This window comes from Coturnix japonica, unplaced genomic scaffold (assembly GCF_054131305.1).
Source record: "Coturnix japonica strain WE unplaced genomic scaffold, WE-NBRP24 Scf053, whole genome shotgun sequence".
Classification (NCBI taxonomy): domain Eukaryota; kingdom Metazoa; phylum Chordata; class Aves; order Galliformes; family Phasianidae; genus Coturnix; species Coturnix japonica.
In genome coordinates, this window is record NW_028188956.1 from 585207 (window position 1) to 607164 (window position 21958).

Genomic DNA, 21958 nt, shown 5'->3' on the forward strand with positions numbered 1-21958 from the left:
GAGACCCCATAGTGACCGCATAGGGACTCATAGTGACCCCATAGGGACACTATAGGGACCCATAGAGACCCCATAGGGACCCATAGAGACCCATAGAGACCCCATAGGGACCCATAGACACCCATAGACACCCATAGAGACCCCGTAGTGACCCCATAGGGACTCATAGAGACCCCATAGAGACCCATGGAGACCCCATAGCGACCCTATAGGGACCCATAGAGACCCCATAGGGACCCATAGAGACCCATAGAGACTTCAGAAGGACCCATAGAGACCCATAGAGACCCCATAGGGACCCATACGGACCCATATAGACCCCATAGAGACCCCATAGGGACCCCATTGGGACCCATAGAGACCCCATAGGGACCCCATAGGGACCCATAGAGACCCCATTGGGACCCATAGAGAACCATAGAGACCCATAGGGACCCATAGAGACCCCATTGGGACCCATAGAGAACCATAGAGACCCATAGGGACCCATAGAGACCCATAGGGACCCCATAGGGACCCATAGAGACCCCATAGGTACCCATAGAGACCCCATAGGGACCCATAGAGACCCATAGGGACCCATAGAGACCCAGAGAGACCCCATAGAGGCCCATAGAGACCCATAGAGACCCAATAGGGACCCATAGGGGCTCCATAAGAACCCATAGAGACCCATAGGGACCCATAGAGACCCCATAGGGACACATAGGGACCCATAGAGACCCATAGGGACCCTTAGAGACCCAATAGGGACCCCATAGAGCCATAGAGATCCATAGAGACCCCATAGGGACCCATAGGGACTCCATAAGGACCCACAGAGACCCCATAGGGACCCATAGAGACACATAGAGACCCCATAGGGACCTCTGACCCCATAGAGACCCGATAGGGACCCATAGAGACCCCACAGGTACCCCATAGAGACACATAGAGACCCCATAGGGACCCCATAGGGACCCCATAGAGACCCCATAGGGACCCATAGAGACCCATAGAGACCCCATAGGGACCCATAGAGACCCATAGAGACCTCATAGGGACCCATAGAGACCCATAGACACCCATAGAGACCCCGTAGGGACCCATAGAGACCCATAGAGACTTCAGAAGGACCCATAGAGACCCATAGAGACCCCATAGGGACCCATACGGACCCATATAGACCCCATAGAGACCCCATAGGGACCCCATTGGGACCCATAGAGACCCCATAGGGACCCATAGGGACCCATAGAGACCCCATTGGGACCCATAGAGAACCATAGAGACCCATAGGGACCCATAGAGACCCATAGGGACCAGATAGGGACCCATAGAGACCCCATAGGTACCCATAGAGACCCATAGAGACACATAGGGACCCATAGAGACCCATAGAGACCCCATAGGGACCCATAGAGACCCCATAGGGACCCATAGGAACCCATAGAGACCCATAGGGACCCATAGAGACCTTATAGGGACACATAGGGACCCATAGAGACACATAGGGACCCTTAGAGACCCAATAGAGACCCCATAGGGAACCATAGAGACCCCATAGAGCCATAGAGACCCATAGAGACCCCATAGGGACCCATAGGGACTCCATAAGGACCCACAGAGACCCCATAGGGACCCATAGAGACACATAGAGACCCCATAGGGACCTCTGACCCCATAGAGACCCGATAGGGACCCATAGAGACCCCACAGGTACCCATAGGAACACCTAGAGACCCATAGGGACCCATAGAGACCCCATAGGGACCCATAGTGACCCATAGACACCCATAGGGACCCATAGAGACCCCATACGGACCCATAGAGACCTATAGGGACCAATACAGACCCCATAAGGACCCATAGAGATTCCATAGGGACCCCATAGGGACCCATAGAGACCTTATAGGTGCCCATAGAGACCCATAGAGACCCATAGAGACCCCCTAGGGACCCATAGAGACCCTATAGGGACCCCATAGGGACCCATAGAGACCTTATAGGGACCCATAGGGACCCATAGAGACCCCATAGGGACCCATAGACACCCCATAGGGACCCCATAGGGACCCATAGAGACCCCTGACCCAATAGGGACCCATAGAGACCCCATAGGGACCCTATAGGGACCCATAGAGCCCCATAGGGCCCTATAGAGACCCCATAGGGACCCCATAGGGACCCATAGAGACCCCATAGGGACACATAGAGACCCCATAGGGACCAATAGAGACCCATAGAGACCCCATAGGGAACCATAGAGACCCATAGACAGCCATAGAGACCCCGTAGGGACCCCATAGGGACTCATAGAGACCCCATAGAGACCCATAGGGACCCCATAGGGACCAATAGGGACTCCATAAGGACCCACAGAGACCCCATAGGGACCCATAGAGACCCCATATGGAACCATAGAGACCCCATAGAGCCATAGAGACCCATAGAGACCCCATAGGGACCCAGACGGACTCCATAAGGACCCACAGAGACCCCTTTGGGACCCATAGAGACCCCATAGGGAACCATAGAGACCCCATAAGGACCCATAGAGACCCCACAGGGACCCCATAGAGACACATAGAGACCCCATAGGGACCCCATAGGGACCCCATAGAGACCCCTGACGCCATAGAGACCCATAGAGACCCATACAGACCCTATAGGGACCCCATAGATATCCATAGAGACCCCATAGAGACCCATTAAGACCCATAGGGACTCATAGAGACCCCAAAGTGACCCATAGGGACCCATAGAGACCCATAGGGACCCATAGGAAACCATAGAGACCCATAGGGACCCATAGAGACCCATAGGGACCTATAGAGACCCCATAGGGACCCATAGAGACCCCATAAGGACCCATAGAGACCCCATAGGGACCCCATAGGGACCCATAGAGACCTTATAGGTGCCCATAGAGACCCATAGAGACCCCATAGAGACCCCATAAGGACCCACAGAGACCTTATAGGGACCCATAGAGACCCATAGATACCCCATAGTGACCAATAGAGACCCATAGAGACCCCATAGGGACCCATAGAGACCCAAAGGGACCCATAGAGACCACATAGGGACCCATAGAGACCCATAGAGACCCATAGTGACCCATAGAGACAGATAGAGACCCATAGAGACCCCATAGTGACCCATAGAGACCCCATAGGGACCCATAGAGACCCCATAGGGACCCCATAGGGACACATAGAGACCCATACTGACCCATAGAGACCCCATAGGGACCCCATAGGGACCCATAGAGACCCCATAGGGACCCATAGAGACCCATAGAGACCCGTTTGGAACCCATAGAGACCCCATAGAGACCCCATAGGGACCCATAGAGACCCCATAGAGACCCCATAAGGACCCACAGAGACCCAATAGGGACCCATAGAGACACATAGAGACCCCATATGGACCCATAGAGACCCATAGAGACCCCATTGGGACCCATAGGGACCCCTGACGCCATAGAGACCCATAGAGACCCATACAGACCCCATAGGGTCCCCATAGATATCCATAGAGACCCCAGAGTGACCCATACAGACCCATAGGAACCCATAGAGACCCATAGGGATTCATAGAGACCCCATAGGGACACATAGAGACACATAAGGACCCATAGAGACCCCATAGGGACCCATAGAGACCCCATAGGGACCCATAGGGACCCCATAGGGACCCATAGAGACCTTATAGGTGCCCATAGAGACCCATAGAGACCCATAGAGACCCATAGGGACCCATAGAGACCCCATAGAAACCCCATAGGGACCCATAGAGACCTTATAGGGACCCATAGAGACCCATAGAGACCCCATAGGGACTCTATAGGGACCCATAGAGACCCCTGACCCCATAGGGACCCATAGAGACCCCATAGGGACCCTATAGGGACCCATAGAGCCCCATAGGGCCCTATAGAGACCCCAATATGGACCCAGTAGGGACCCATAGAGACCCCATAGGGACCCTATAGGGACCCATAGAGACCCCATAGGGACCCATAGAGACCCATAGAGACCCCTTAGGGACCAATAGAGACCCATAGCGACCCCATAGGGACCCATAGAGATACATAGACAGCCATAGAGACCCCGTAGGGACCCCATAGGGACCCATAGAGACCCATAGAGACCCCATAGGGACTCTATAGGGACCCATAGAGACCCCATAGGGACCCTATAGGGACCCATAGAGCCCCATAGGGCCCTATAGAGACCCCAATAGGGACCCCATAGGGACCCATAGAGACCCCATAGAGACCCCATAGGGACCCATAGAGACCCCTTTGGGACCCATAGAGACCTATAGAGACCCCATAGGGACCCATAGAGACCCATAGGGACACATAGAGACCCCATAGGGACACATAGAGACCCATAGAGACCCATAGAGACCCATAGGGAAACTATAGGGAACCATAGAGACCCCATAGGGACCCATAGAGAGCCATAGAGACCCATAGAGACCCCATATGGACCCACAGAGACCTTATAGGGACCCATAGAGACCCATAGATACCCCATAGTGACCCATAGAGACCCATAGAGACCCCATAGGGACCCATAGAGACCCAAAGGGACCCATAGAGACCACATAGGGACCCATAGAGACCCATAGAGACCCATAGTGACCCATAGAGACAGATAGAGACCCATAGAGACCCCATAGTGACCCATAGAGACCCCATAGGGACCCATAGAGACCAAATAGGGACCCCATAGGGACCCATAGAGACCCATACTGACCCATAGAGACCCAATAGGGACCCCATAGGGACCCATAGAGACCCCATAGGGACCCATAGAGACCCATAGAGACCCGTTTGGAACCCATGGAGACCCCATAGAGACCCCATAGGGACCCATAGAGACCCCATAGAGACCCCATAGAGACCCCATAAGGACCCACAGAGACCCAATAGGGACCCATACAGACACATAGAGACCCCATAGGGACCCATAGAGACCCATAGAGACCCCATAGGGACCCTTAGGGACCCCTGACGCCATAGAGACCCATAGAGACCCATACAGACCCCATAGGGTCCCCATAGATATCCATAGAGACCCCAGAGTGACCCATACAGACCCATAAGAACCCATAGAGACACATAGGGATTCATAGAGACCCCATAGGGACACATAGAGACACATAGGGACCCATAGAGACCCCATAGGGACCCATAGGAACCCATAGAGACCCATGGGGACCCATAGAGACTACATAGGGACACATAGGGACCAATAGAGATCCATAGGGACCCATAGAGACCCCATAGGGACCCCATAGGGACCCCATAGAGACCCCTGACGCCATAGAGACCCATAGAGACCCATAGAGACCCCATAGGGACCCCATAGGGACCCTATAGGGACACATAGAGACCCCATAGGGACCCATAGAGACCCGATAGGGACCCATAGAGACCCCAAAGGGACCCATAGGAACCCATAGAGACCCATAGGGACCCATAGAGACCCCATAGGGACCCATAGAGACCTATAGGGACCCATAGAGGCCCATAGAGACCCCATAGAGACACATAGGGACCCGTAGAGACCCCATAAGGACCCATAGAGACCCCATAGGGACCCCATAGGGACCCATAGAGACCTCATAAGGACCCATAGAGACCCCATAGGGACCCTATAGGGACCCATAGTGCCCCATAGGGACCCATAGAGACCCATAGAGACCCCATACAGACCCATAGAGACCCATAGAGACACCATAGGGACCCATAGAGACCCCATAGGGACCCCATAGGGACCCATAGAGACCTTATAGGGACCCATAGAGACCCATAGAGACCCCATAGGGACTTAATAGGGACCCATAGAGACCCCTGACCCCATAGGGACCCATAGAGACCCCATAGGGACCCTATAGGGACCCATAGAGCCCCATAGGGCCCTATAGAGACCCCAATATGGACCCCATAGGGACCCATAGAGACCCCATAGGGACCCTATAGGGACCCATAGAGACCCCATAGGGACCCATAGAGACCCATAGAGACCCCATAGGGACCAATAGAGACCCATAGCGACCCCATAGGGACCCATAGAGATACATAGACAGCCATAGAGACCCCGTAGGGACCCCATAGGGACCCATAGAGACCCATAGAGACACCATAGGGACTCTATAGGGACCCATAGAGACCCCTGACCCCATAGGGACCCATAGAGACCCCATAGGGACCCTATAGGGACCCATAGAGCCCCATAGGGCCCTATAGAGACCCCAATAGGGACCCCATAGGGACCCATAGAGACCCCATAGAGACCCCATAGGGACCCACAGAGACCCCTTTGGGACCCATAGAGACCTATGGAGACCCCATAGGGACCCATAGAGACCCATAGGGACACATAGAGACCCCATAGGGACACATAGAGACCCCATAGAGACCCCATAGAGACCCCATAAGGACTCACAGAGACCCAATAGGGACCCATAGAGACACATAGAGACCCCATAGGGACCCATAGAGACCCATAGAGACCCCATAGGGACCCTTAGGGACCCCTGACGCCATAGAGACCCATAGAGACCCATACAGACCCCATAGGGTCCCCATAGATATCCATAGAGACCCCGGAGTGACCCATACAGACCCAGAGGAACCCATAGAGACCCATAGGGATTCATAGAGACCCCATAGGGACACATAGAGACACATAGGGACCCATAGAGACCCCATAGGGACCCATAGGAACCCATAGAGACCCATGGGGACCAATAGAGTCTCCATAGGGACACATAGGGACCAATAGAGACCCATAGGGACCCATAGAGACCCCATAGGGACCCCATAGGGACCCCATAGAGACCCCTGACGCCATAGAGACCCATAGAGACCCATAGAGACCCCATAGGGACCCCATAGGGACCCTATAGGGACACATAGAGACCCCATAGGGACCCATAGAGACCCCATAGGGACCCATAGAGACCCCAAAGGGACCCATAGGAACCCATAGAGACCCATAGGGACCCATAGAGACCCCATAGGGACCCATAGAGACCTATAGGGACCCATAGAGGCCCATAGAGACCCCATAGGGACCCTATAGGGACCCATAGTGCCCCATAGGGACCCATAGAGACCCATAGAGACCCCATACAGACCCATAGAGACCCATAGAGACACCATAGGGACCCATAAAGACCCATAGGGACCCATAGGGACCCATAGAGTCCGATAGAGACCCCATAAGGTCCCACAGAGACCCCATAGTGAACCATAGTGACCCATAGAGACCCCATAGGGACCCATAGAGACCCATAGGGACCCATAGAGACCCCATATGGAACCATAGAGACCCATACGGACCCATAGAGACCCATTGAGACCCATTGAGACCCCATAGGGACGCAAACGGACCCATAGAGACCACATAGGGACCCCATAGGGACCCATAGAGACCCCATAGGGACCCATAGAGACCCATAGAGACCCATAGTGACCCATAGAGACCCATAGAGACCCACAGAGACACCATAGGGACCCCGTAGGGACCCATAGAAACCCCATAGGGACCCCATAGGGACCCATAGAGACCCCATAGGGACCCATACAGACCTATAGAGACCCGATAGGAACCCATAGAGACCCCATAGCGACCCTATAGGGACCCATAGAGACCCCACAGGGACCCTATAGGGACCCATAGAGACCCCATAAGGACCCACAGAGACCCCATAGGGACCCATAGAGACCCCATAAGGACCCATAGAGTCCCATAGAAACCTCATAGGGACCCATAGGGACCCATAGAGACCCCATAGGGACCCCATAGGGACCCCATAGAGATCCCTGACCCTATAGAGACCACATAGGGACCCCATAGGGACCCATTGAGACCCATAGAGACCCCGTAAGGACCCTATAGGGACCCATAGAGACCACATAGGGACCCATAGAGACCCCATAAGGACCCATAGAGTCCCATAGAGACCGCATAGGGACCCCATAAGGACCCCATAGAGACCCCTGACCTCATAGGGACCCCACAGAGACCCCATAGGGACCCATAGAGACCCCTGACCCCATAGAGACCCATAGAGACCCCATAGGGACCCATAAAGACCCATAGACCCCAAAGGGACTCATAGAGACCCAGAGGGACCAATAGAGATTCATAGAGACCCCATAGGAACCCATAGAGACCCCATAGGGACTTACAGACACCACATAAGGACTCACAGAGACACCATAGGGACCCATAGAGACCCCATAGGGACCCATAGAGACCCATAGAGACCCCATAGGGACCCATAGAGACCCATAGAGACCCCATAGGGACCCAATAGGGACCCATAGAGACCCCATAGGGACCCTATAGGGACCCATAGAGACCCCATAGGGACTCATAGAGACCCATAGAGACCCCATAAGGACCCATAGAGACCCCATAGAGACCCATAGAGACCCATAGAGACACCGTAGGGACCCATAGAGACCCATAGAGACCCATAGAGACAAATAGAGACCCCATAGGGACCCTATAGGGACCCATAGAGACCCATAGAGACCCATAGAGACCCTATAGGAACCCATAGAGACCCACAGAGACCCATAGAGACCATATAGGGACCCTATAGGGACCCATAGAGACCACATAGGGACCCATTGAGACCCATAGAGACACCATAGGGACCCTATAGGGAACCATAGAGACCTCATAGGGACCCTATAGGGACCCATAGAGACCCCTGACCCCATAGGGACCCCACAGAGACCCCATAGGGACCCATAGAGACCCCTGACCACATAGAGAGCCATAGGGACCACATAGGGACCCATAGAGTCCCCATAGGGACCCATAGAGACCTCATAGTGACCCATAGTGACCCATAGGGACCCATAGAGACCCATAGGGACCCATAGAGACCCCATAGGGACCCATAGGGACCCATAGAGTCCCATAGGGACCCATACAGACCCCAGAGGGACCCTACAGGGAACCCATAGGGACCCATAGATATCCCATAGGGACCCATTGACACCCATAGAGACCCCATAGGGACCCATAGAGACCCATAGAGACCCATAGGGACCCATAGAGACCCCATAGGGACCCTATAGGGACCACATAGGGACCCCATAGGGACCCCTGACCCCATAGAGACCCCATAGGGACCCATAGAGACCCATAGGGACCCATAGAGACCCCAAAGGGACCCATAGGGACCCATAGAGACCCATAGGGACCCATAGAGACCCCATAAGGACCCATAGAGACACATAGAGACCCCATAGGGACCCATAGAGACCCATAGATACCCATAGAAACCCCGTATGGACCCTATAGGGACCCATAGAGACCCCATAGGGACCCATAGAGACCACATAGAGACCCATAGAGACAAATAGAGACCCCATAGGGACCCTATAGGGACCCATAGAGACCCCATAGGGACCATAGAGACCCATAGAGACCCATAGAGACCCCATAGGGATCCTATAGGGACCCATAGAGACCCCATAGGGACCCTATAGGGATCCATAGAGACCACATAGGGACCCATTGAGACCCATAGAGACCCCATAGGGACCCTATAGGGAACCATAGAGACCTCATAGGGACACTATAGGGACCCATAGAGACCCCATAAAGACCCATAGAGACGCATAGAGACCCCATAGGGACCCCATAAGGACCCCATAGAGACCCCTGACCCCATAGGGACCCCACAGAGACCCCATAGGGACCCATAGAGACCCCTGACCACATAGAGAGCCATAGGGACCCCATAGGGACCCATAGAGTCCCCATAGGGACCCATAGAGACCTCATAGTGACCCATAGTGACCCATAGAGACCCCATAGAGACCCCATAAAGACCCATTGAGACCCATAGAAACCCATAGAGACCCCATAGGGACCCTATAGGGACCCACAGAGACCCCATAGGGACACATAGAGACCCATAGAGACCCCATAGGGACCCATAGAGACCCATAGAGACCCATAGAGACCCCATAAGGACCCATAGAGACCCATAGAGACCCCATAGGGACCCATAAAGACCCCAGACCCCAAAGGGACTCATAGAGACCCAGAGGGACCCATAGAGATTCATAGAGACCCCATAGGAACCCATAGAGACCCATAGAGACCCCATAGGGACCCACAGACACCACATAAGGACTCACAGAGACACCATAGGGACCCATAGAGACCCCATAGGGACCCATAGAAACCCATAGAGACCCCATAGGGACCCATAGAGACCCATAGAGACCCCATAGGGACCCAATAGGGACCCATAGAGACCCCATAGGGACCCTATAGGGACCCATAGAGACCCCATAGGGACTCATAGAGACCCATGGAGACCCCATAAGGACCCATAGAGACCCCATAGAGACCCATAGAGACCCATAGAGACACCGTAGGGACCCATAGAGACCCATAGAGACCCTTAGAGGCGCCATAGGGACCCATAGAGACCCCTGACCCCATAGGGACCCATAGAGACCCATAGGGACCCATAGAGACCCATAGAGACCCCATAGGGACCCATAGAGACCCATAGAGACCCATAGGGACCCATAGAGACCCCATAAGGACACATAGAGACCCATAGAGACCCATAGAGACCCATAGAGACCCCATAGGGACCCATAGAGACACATAGGGAACCATAGAGACACATAGAGACCCATAGATACCCCATAGGGACCCATAGGGACCCATAGAGACCCATAGAGACCCATAGGAACCCATAGAGACCACATAAGGACACATAGAGACCCATAGAGACCCATAGAGACACATAGGGACCCATAGAGACACATAGAGACCCATAGAGACCCCATAGGGATTGCATAGGGACCCATAGAGACCCCATAGGGACCCCACAGGGACCCATAGAGACCCCAGAGGGACCCCACAGGGACCCATAGAGACCCCATAGAGACCCCATAGAGACCCATAGAGACCCCATAGGGACCCATAGTGACCCATAGAGACCCCATAGGGACCCCTGACCCTATAGAGACACTTGGAGACCCCTGACCCCATAGAGACCCTATAGGGAACCCATAGGGACCCATAGAGACCCTTTACCACATAGAGACCCCATAGTGAACCATAGTGACCCATAGAGACCCCTGACCCCATAGGGACCCATAGAGACCCATAGGGACCCATAGAGACCCATAGAGACCCCATAGGGACCCATAGAGACCCATAGAGACCCATAGGGACCCATAGAGACCCCATAAGGACACATAGAGACCCATAGAGACACATAGGGACCCATAGAGACCCATAGGGACCCATAGAGACCCCATAAGGACCCATAGAGACACATAGAGTCCCCATAGGGACCCATAGAGACCCATAGAGACCCCATATGGACCCTATAGGGACCCATAGAGACCCCATAGGGACCCATAGGGACTCCATAAGGACCCACAGAGACCCCATAGGGACCCATAGAGACACATAGGGACCCATAGAGACCCATTAGGGACCCTATAGGGACCCATAGAGACCCCATAGGGACCCATAGAGACCCATAGAGACCGCATAGGGAGCCATAGAGACCCATAGAGACCCCATAGGGACCCATAGAGACCCATAGAGACCCATAGAGACCCCATAGGGACCCATAGAGACCCCATTGAGACCCATAGAGACACATAGAGACCCCATAGGGACACTATAGCGACCCATAGAGACCCCATAGGGACCATAGAGACCCATAGAGACCCATAGTGACCCATAGAGTCCCCATAGGGACCCATAGAGACCCATAGATACCCCACAGGGACCCATAGAGACCCCATAGAGACCCATAGAGACCCCATAGGGACCCTATAGGGACCCATAGAGACCCCATATGGACCCAAAGAGACCCATAGAGACCCATAGAGACCCCATAGGGACCGCATAGGGACCAATAGAGACCCCATAGGGACCCCACAGGGACCCATAGAGACCGCATAGGGACCCCACAGGGACCCATAGAGACCCCATAGAGACCCCATAGAGACCCATAGAGACCCCATAGGGACCCATAGTGACCCATAGAGACCCCATAGGGACCCATAGAGACCCCATAGGGACCCCTGACCCTATAGAGACACATGGAGACCCCTGACCCCATAGAGACCCTATAGGGAACCCATAGGGACCCATAGAGACCCTTTACCCCATAGAGACCCCATAGGGACCCTATAGGGACCCGTAGAGACCCCAGACCCCATAGAGACCCCATAGGGACCCATAGAGACCCCATAGGAACCCCTGACCCCATAGAAACCCTATAGGGGCCCATAGAGACCCATAGAGACCCCATAGGGACCCATAGAGACCCCATAAGGACCCACAGAGAACCCATAGGGACCCATAGAGACACCATAGGGACCCTATAGGGACACATAGAGACCCCATAGGGACCCATAGAGACCCCATAGAGACTACTGACCCCATAGAGACCCCATAGGGACCCCATAGGGACCCATAGAGACCCCATAGAGACCCCTGACCCCATAGAGACACATAGAGACCCCATAGGCACCCCATAGGGACCCCTGAACCCATAGAGACCCATACAGAACCGATAAAGACTCCATAGAGACCCCATACAGACCCCTGACCCCATAGAGACCCCATAGGGACCCCATAGGGAACCAAAGAGAACTCTGACCCCATAGAGACCCCATAGGGACCCCATAGGGACCCATAGAGACCCCATAGGGACCCATAGAGACCCCATAGGGACCCCTGACCCTATAGAGACACATGGAGACCCCTGACCCCATAGAGACCCTATAGGGAACCCATAGGGACCCATAGAGACCCTTTACCCCATAGAGACCCCATAGGGACCCTATAGGGACCCGTAGAGACCCCAGACCCCATAGAGACCCCACAGGGACCCATAGAGACCCCATAGGAACCCCTGACCCCATAGAAACCCTATAGGGGCCCATAGAGACCCATAGAGACCCCATAGGGACCCATAGAGACCCCATAAGGACCCACAGAGAACCCATAGGGACCCATAGAGACACCATAGGGACCCTATAGGGACACATAGAGACCCCATAGGGACCCATAGAGACCCCATAGAGACTACTGACCCCATAGAGACCCCATAGGGACCCCATAGGGACCCATAGAGACCCCATAGAGACCCCTGACCCCATAGAGACACATAGAGACCCCATAGGCACCCCATAGGGACCCCTGAACCCATAGAGACCCATACAGAACCCATAAAGACTCCATAGAGACCCCATACAGACCCCTGACCCCATAGAGACCCTATAGGGACCCCATAGGGACCCATAGAGAACTCTGACCCCATAGAGACCCCATAGGGACCCCATAGGGACCCATAGAGACCCCATAAGGATCCCATAGGGACCCATAGAGACCCCATAGGGACCCTATAGGGATCCGTAGAGACCCCAGACCCCATAGAGACCCCATAGGGACCAATAGAGACCCCATAGAGACCCCTGACCCCATAGAGACCCATAGAGACCCTATAGGGACCCCATAGGGACCCCATAGAGACCCCTGACCCCATAGAGACCCCATAGGGACCCCATAGGGACCCCATAGAGACCCCTGACCCAATAGGGACCCCATAGAGACCCCATAGGGACCCATAGTGACCCCTGACCCCAGAGAGACCCCATAGAGACCCATAGAGACCTCTGACCCCATAGAGAACCCATAGGGACCCTATAGGGACCCATAGAGTCCCCTGACCCCATAGGGACCCATAGAGACCCCTGACCCCATAGAGACCCCATAGAGACCCATAGAGACCTCTGACCCCATAGAGAACCCATAGGGACCCTATAGGGACCCATAGAGTCCCCTGACCCCATAGGGACCCATAGAGACCCCTGACCCCATAGGGACCCACAGAGAACCATAGAGACCCATAGGGACCCAATAGGTACCCATAGAGACCCCATAAGGACGCTATAGGGACCCATAGAGACCCCATAGGGACCCATAGAGACCCACTGTGACCCCATAGGGACCCATAGAGACCCCATAGGGACCCCATAGGGACCCATAGAGACCCCATTGGGACCCATAGAGACCCATAGGGACGCATAGAGACCCATAGAGACCCATAGAGACCCATAGAGACCCCATAAGGACCCATAGAGACCCATAGAGACCCATAGAGACCCCTGATACCATAGAGACCCCATAGGGACACTATAGGGACCCATAGGGACCCATAGAGACCCATACAGATTCCATAAGGACCCATAGAGACCCATAGAGACCCAATAGAGACCCCATAAGGACCCATATAGACCCCATAGGGACCCATAGAGACCCCATAGGAACCCCTGACCCCATAGAAACCCTATAGGGGCCCATAGAGACCCATAGAGACCCCATAGGGACCCATAGAGACCCCATAAGGACCCACAGAGAACCCATAGGGACCCATAGAGACACCATAGGGACCCTATAGGGACACATAGAGACCCCATAGGGACCCATAGAGACCCCATAGAGACTACTGACCCCATAGAGACCCCATAGGGACCCCATAGGGACCCATAGAGACCCCATAGAGACCCCTGACCCCATAGAGACACATAGAGACCCCATAGGCACCCCATAGGGACCCCTGAACCCATAGAGACCCATACAGAACCCATAAAGACTCCATAGAGACCCCATACAGACCCCTGACCCCATAGAGACCCTATAGGGACCCCATAGGGAACCAAAGAGAACTCTGACCCCATAGAGACCCCATAGGGACCCCATAGGGACCCATAGAGACCCCATAGGGACCCATAGAGACCCCATAGGGACCCCTGACCCTATAGAGACACATGGAGACCCCTGACCCCATAGAGACCCTATAGGGAACCCATAGGGACCCATAGAGACCCTTTACCCCATAGAGACCGCATAGGGACCCTATAGGGACCCGTAGAGACCCCAGACCCCATAGAGACCCCATAGGGACCCATAGAGACCCCATAGGAACCCCTGACCCCATAGAAACCCTATAGGGGCCCATAGAGACCCATAGAGACCCCATAGGGACCCATAGAGACCCCATAAGGACCCACAGAGAACCCATAGGGACCCATAGAGACACCATAGGGACCCTATAGGGACACATAGAGACCCCATAGGGACCCATAGAGACCCCATAGAGACTACTGACCCCATAGAGACCCCATAGGGACCCCATAGGGACCCATAGAGACCCCATAGAGACCCCTGACCCCATAGAGACACATAGAGACCACATAGGGACCCCATAGGGACCTCTGAACCCATAGAGACCCATACAGAACCCATAAAGACCCCATAGTGACCCCATACAGACCCCTGACCCCATAGAGACCCCATAAGGACCCCATAGGGACCCATAGAGACCCCATAGGGACCCATAGAGACCCCATAGAGACTACTGACCCCATAGAGACCCCATAGGGACCCCATAGGGACCCATAGAGACCCCATAGAGACCCCTGACCCCATAGAGACACATAGAGACCCCATAGGCACCCCATAGGGACCCCTGAACCCATAGAGACCCATACAGAACCCATAAAGACTCCATAGAGACCCCATACAGACCCCTGACCCCATAGAGACCCTATAGGGACCCCATAGGGAACCAAAGAGAACTCTGACCCCATAGAGACCCCATAGGGACCCCATAGGGACCCATAGAGAACCCATAGGGACCCATAGAGACCCCATAGGGACCCCTGACCCTATAGAGACACATGGAGACCCCTGACCCCATAGAGACCCTATAGGGAACCCATAGGGACCCATAGAGACCCTTTACCCCATAGAGACCGCATAGGGACCCTATAGGGACCCGTAGAGACCCCAGACCCCATAGAGACCCCATAGGGACCCATAGAGACCCCATAGGAACCCCTGACCCCATAGAAACCCTATAGGGGCCCATAGAGACCCATAGAGACCCCATAGGGACCCATAGAGACCCCATAAGGACCCACAGAGAACCCATAGGGACCCATAGAGACACCATAGGGACCCTATAGGGACACATAGAGACCCCATAGGGACCCATAGAGACCCCATAGAGACTACTGACCCCATAGAGACCCCATAGGGACCCCATAGGGACCCATAGAGACCCCATAGAGACCCCTGACCCCATAGAGACACATAGAGACCCCATAGGCACCCCATAGGGACCCCTGAACCCATAGAGACCCATACAGAACCCATAAAGACTCCATAGAGACCCCATACAGACCCCTGACCCCATAGAGACCCTATAGGGACCCCATAGGGACCCATAGAGAACTCTGACCCCATAGAGACCCCATAGGGACCCCATAGGGACCCATAGAGACCCGATAAGGACCCCATAGGGACCCATAGAGACCCCATAGGGACCCTATAGGGATCCGTAGAGACCCCAGACCCCATAGAGACCCCATAGGGACCAATAGAGACCCCATAGAGACCCCTGACCCCATAGAGACCCATAGAGACCCCATAGGGACCCCATAGGGACCCCATAGAGACCCCTGACCCCATAGAGACCCCATAGGGACCCCATAGGGACCCCATAGAGACCCCTGACCCAATAGGGACCCCATAGAGACCCCATAGGGACCCATAGTGACCCCTGACCCCAGAGAGACCCCATAGAGACCCATAGAGACCTCTGACCCCATAGAGAACCCATAGGGACCCTATAGGGACCCATAGAGTCCCCTGACCCCATAGGGACCCATAGAGACCCCTGACCCCATAGAGACCCCATAGAGACCCATAGAGACCTCTGACCCCATAGAGAACCCATAGGGACCCTATAGGGACCCATAGAGTCCCCTGACCCCATAGGGACCCATAGAGACCCCTGACCCCATAGGGACCCACAGAGAACCATAGAGACCCATAGGGACCCAATAGGTACCCATAGAGACCCCATAAGGACGCTATAGGGACCCATAGAGACCCCATAGGGACCCATAGAGACCCACTGTGACCCCATAGGGACCCATAGAGACCCCATAGGGACCCCATAGGGACCCATAGAGACCTCATTGGGACCCATAGAGACCCATAGGGACGCATAGAGACCCATAGAGACCCATAGAGACCCATAGAGACCCCATAAGGACCCATAGAGACCCATAGAGACCCATAGAGACCCCTGATACCATAGAGACCCCATAGGGACACTATAGGGACCCATAGGGACCCATAGAGACCCATACAGATTCCATAAGGACCCATAGAGACCCATAGAGACCCAATAGAGACCCCATAGGGACCCATATAGACCCCATAGGGACCCATAGAGACACATAGGGACCCATAGAGACCCCATAGGGACCCATAGAGACCCATAGAGACCCCATAGGGACCCATAGAGACCCCATAGGGACCCACAGAGACCCATAGTGACCCATAGAGACCCCTGACCCTATAGAGACACATAGAGACCCCTGACCCCATAGAGACCCTATAGGGAACCCATAGGGACCCATAGAGACCCTTTACCCCATAGAGACCGCATAGGGACCCTATAGGGACCCGTAGAGACCCCAGACCCCATAGAGACCCCATAGGGACCCATAGAGACCCCATAGGGACCCCTGACCCCATAGAAACCCTATAGGGACCCATAGAGACCCATAGAGACCCCATAGGGACCCATAGAGACCCCATAAGGACCCATAGAGACCCCATAGGGACCCATAGAGACACCATAGGGACCCTATAGGGACACATAGAGACCCCATAGGGACCCATAGAGACCCCATAGAGACTACTGACCCCATAGAGACCCCATAGGGACCCCATAGGGACCCATAGAGACCCCATAGAGACCCCTGACCCCATAGAGACACATAGAGACCCCATAGGGACCCCATAGGGACCTCTGAACCCATAGAGACCCATACAGAACCCATAAAGACCCCATAGTGACCCCATACAGACCCCTGACCCCATAGAGACCCCATAAGGACCCCATAGGGACCCATAGAGACCCCATAGGGACCCTATAGGGATCCGTAGAGACCCCAGACCCCATAGAGACCCCATAGGGACCAATAGAGACCCCATAGAGACCCCATAGAGACCCCTGACCCCATAGAGACCCATAGAGACCCCATAGGGACCCCATAGGGACCCCATAGAGACCCCTGACCCCATAGAGACCCCATAGGGACCCCATAGAGACCCCATAGAGACCCCATAGGGACCCCATAGAGACCCCATAGATAGCCCATAGAGACCCCTGACCCCATAGAGACCACATAGGGACCCGATAGGAACCCATAGAGACCCCATAGGGACCCCTGACCCCATAGAGACCCATAGAGACCCCTGACCCCATAGAGACCCATAGAGACCCCATAGGGACCCTTAGAGACCCCATAGAGACCCCTGACCCTATGACCTATGGGGTCTCTATGGGGTCTCTATGAGGCAGCTATGGGGCAGCTATGGGGTCTCTATGGGGCAGCTATGGGGTCTCTATGGGGTCTCTATGGAGCAGCTATAGGGTGTCTATGGGGTGTCTATGGGACAGCTATGGGGTCTCTATGGGGCAGCTATGGGGTCTCTATGGGGTGTCTATGGGGCAGCTATGGGGTCTGACCTGTGTATGACGTGGATGCGGTGCCTGTAGGCCAGGCCGTGCAGCGCCCCATGGATGATGGCGGCGATCTCAACCTCCAGCAGCGACGGGTGCTGGGCTGTGGGGCACAGATACATAGAGACCCATAGCGACCCCATAGGGACCCCATAGGGACCCATAGGGAACCATAGGGACACACAGAGACCCATTGACCTCATAGAGACCCATAGGGACCCATAGAGACCAATTGAGACCCATAGAGACCCATAGAGATCCATAGGGACCCAAAGAGACCCATTGAGACCCCATAGGGACCCCATAGGGACCCCATAGGGACACACAGAGACACATATAGACCCATTGGACACATAAAGACACATAGAGTCACATAGAGACATATAGAGACCCATAGAGTCCCACTGACCCCATAGAGACCCATAGGGACCCATAGGGACCCATAGGGACCCATAGAGACCCATAGGGACACATAGGGACACATAGGGACCCATAGAGACCCATAGAGACCCATAGAGACCCCTTAGGGACACATAGGAACACATAGAGACACATAGAGACCCCATAGTGACCCACAAAGACCCCATAGGGACCCATAGAGATCCATAGAGACTCATAGACCCCATAGCAACCCATAAAGACCCCATTGGGACCCACAGAGACCCATAGAGACACATAGGGACACATAGGGACACATAGGGACACATTGAGACCCCATAGGGACCCCATAGGGACACACACAGACCCATAGAGACCCATAGAGACCTACTGACCCCATAGAGACCCATAGAGACCCCATAGACACCCATAGAAATCCATAGAAACCCATAGAGATCCATAGAGACCCATAGAGACCCATAGAGACCCACAGTGACTCATAGCGACCCATAGACCCCATTAAGACCCATAGCAACCCATGGAGACCCCATAGTGACCCATAGAGACCCACAGAGAGCCATAGTGACCCATAGAGACCCAATAGAGACCCATAGAGACCCCATAGCACCCCATAGGGAACCATAGAGACCCATAGAGACCCATAGCCCCACATGTGCCCCCATCCCCCACTTACGTTGCAGCAGGTCGGCGGCCGAACCCACACAGAACTCCATGGCAATCTATGGGGAGATGGGGGGCACCCCATAACCACCCCATAACCATTTCCCACCCCATAACCACCCCATAGCCCCCTATATGACCCCATATCCACCCCATACCCCACTATATGACACCATAACCACCCCATATGGCCCCATAAGAACCCCATACCCCCACTATAAGACCCCATATCCCCCCATATGGCCCCATATGGCCCCATAACCACCCCATATGACCCCATATCCCCCCATATGACTCCATAACCCACCCATATCCCTCCATATGACCCCATAACCACCCCATACCCCCCATTTCCCACCCCATAACCACCCCATACACCCCCATATGACCCCATATCCCCCCATATGGCCCCATAAGACCCCATAACCACCCCATACCCCCCCTATAAGACCCCATAGCCCTCCATATGGCCCCATAACCACCCCATAGCCCCCTATATAACCCCATATCCACCCCATACCCCACTATATGAGCACATAACCACCCCATATGGCCTAATATCCCCCCATATGACCCCATTCCCACCCCATATCCCCCCATAACTATCCCATATCCCCCCATAAGACGCCATAACCACCCCATATCTCCCCGATATGCCCCCTATATGACCCCATAACTCCCCCATATCCCCCCATACCCAACCCATATACCCCATAGCCACCCCATATCCCCCCCATAATCACCCCATAACCCCAACCCCAAGCCCCATATCCCCCCATAACCCCCCTATATCCCCCATAACCCCCCATAACCATCTCATATCCCCCCATATCCCCCATATGGCCCCATAACTACCCCACATCCCCCCATATCCACCCCATATCCCCCCATATGACCCCATACCCCTCATATCCCCCCATAACCACCACATATCTCCCCCATATGACCCCATATCCCCCCATAACCACCCCACAGCCCCCCATAACCACCCCATATGACCCCATATTCCCCTATAACCACCCATATGACCCCATATCTTCCCCATATGACCCCATATCCCCCCATAACCACCCCATATCCCACCATATGACCCTATATCCCCCATATGGCCCCATATTCCCCCATAACCACCCCATATCCCCACATATCCACCCCATAACCCCAACCCCCAGCTCCATATCCCCCCATAACCCCCATATATCCACCCCATATCCCCCCATATTACCCCATATCCCCCCATATGACCCCATATCCCCCCATATGACCCCATAACCCCCATAACCCCCCCACATCCCCCTATATGACCCTATATCGGCCCCATATGACACCATAACCACCCCATAACCACCCCATATGACCCCATATCCCCCCATAACCCCCCCATACCCCCCATACCCACCCCATCTCCACCCCATATCCCCTTTATTTCCCCCATATCTCACCCACACGCAGTGCCCCCTTAGGAATGCCCCATACCCCCCATATCCCCTCATAACCACCCCATATGACCCCATAGCCACCCCATAGCCACCCCATAACCCCATAACCACCCCATAACCACCCCATAATCCCATAACCACCCCATAACTCCATAACCACCCCATAACCACCCCATAACCCCATAACCCCATAACCACCCCATAACCACCCCATAACCACCCCTTAACCCCATAACCACCCCATAACCCCATAACCCCATAACCACCCCATAACCACCCCATAACCCCATAACCACCCCATAACCACCCCATAACCACCCAATAACCACCCCATAACCCCATAACCACCCCATAACCACCCCATAACCACCCCATAACCCCATAACCACCCCATAACCCCCCCATAACCCCATAACCCCATAACCCCATAACCACCCCATAACCACCCCATAACCCCATAACCCCATAACCACCCCATAACCCCATAACCCCATAACCACCCCATAACCCCATAACCACCCCATAACCACCCCATAACCACCCCATAACCCCATAACCACCCCATAACCACCCCATAACCCCATAACCACCCCATAACCCCCCCATAACCCCATAACCACCCCATAACCACTTTTTAGCTTTCAGAATGACTCTCTCTTTGCTCTTAAAGAGCTTCGTTACGGGAGTGTTGGGAGTGCTATCTTTCCGTAGCTGCTCACGTAGAACGTGACCTTGAAATACCAGACAAATTGTCAACATTAAGGGCTGCTGCACATTCTCAGCATTGCTATCTAACTTTTGTGTAGAAAAAAGGGATTTCTTTCTCCCTTAGAGCAAAG

General features: G+C 54.4%; 1 long non-coding RNA gene across 1 annotated transcript in view; it reads right to left on the reverse strand.

The window, feature by feature from the left end:
* LOC146752048 (uncharacterized) overlaps positions 1-19900 on the reverse strand; it is a 181521-nt gene extending 161621 nt beyond the window's left edge. The window contains exon 1 of the long non-coding RNA XR_014941005.1: positions 18628-19900. This is a non-coding gene — a long non-coding RNA (uncharacterized LOC146752048). The remainder of the gene's footprint in view (positions 1-18627) is intronic.
* Between the last annotated feature and the right edge of the window lie 2058 nt (positions 19901-21958).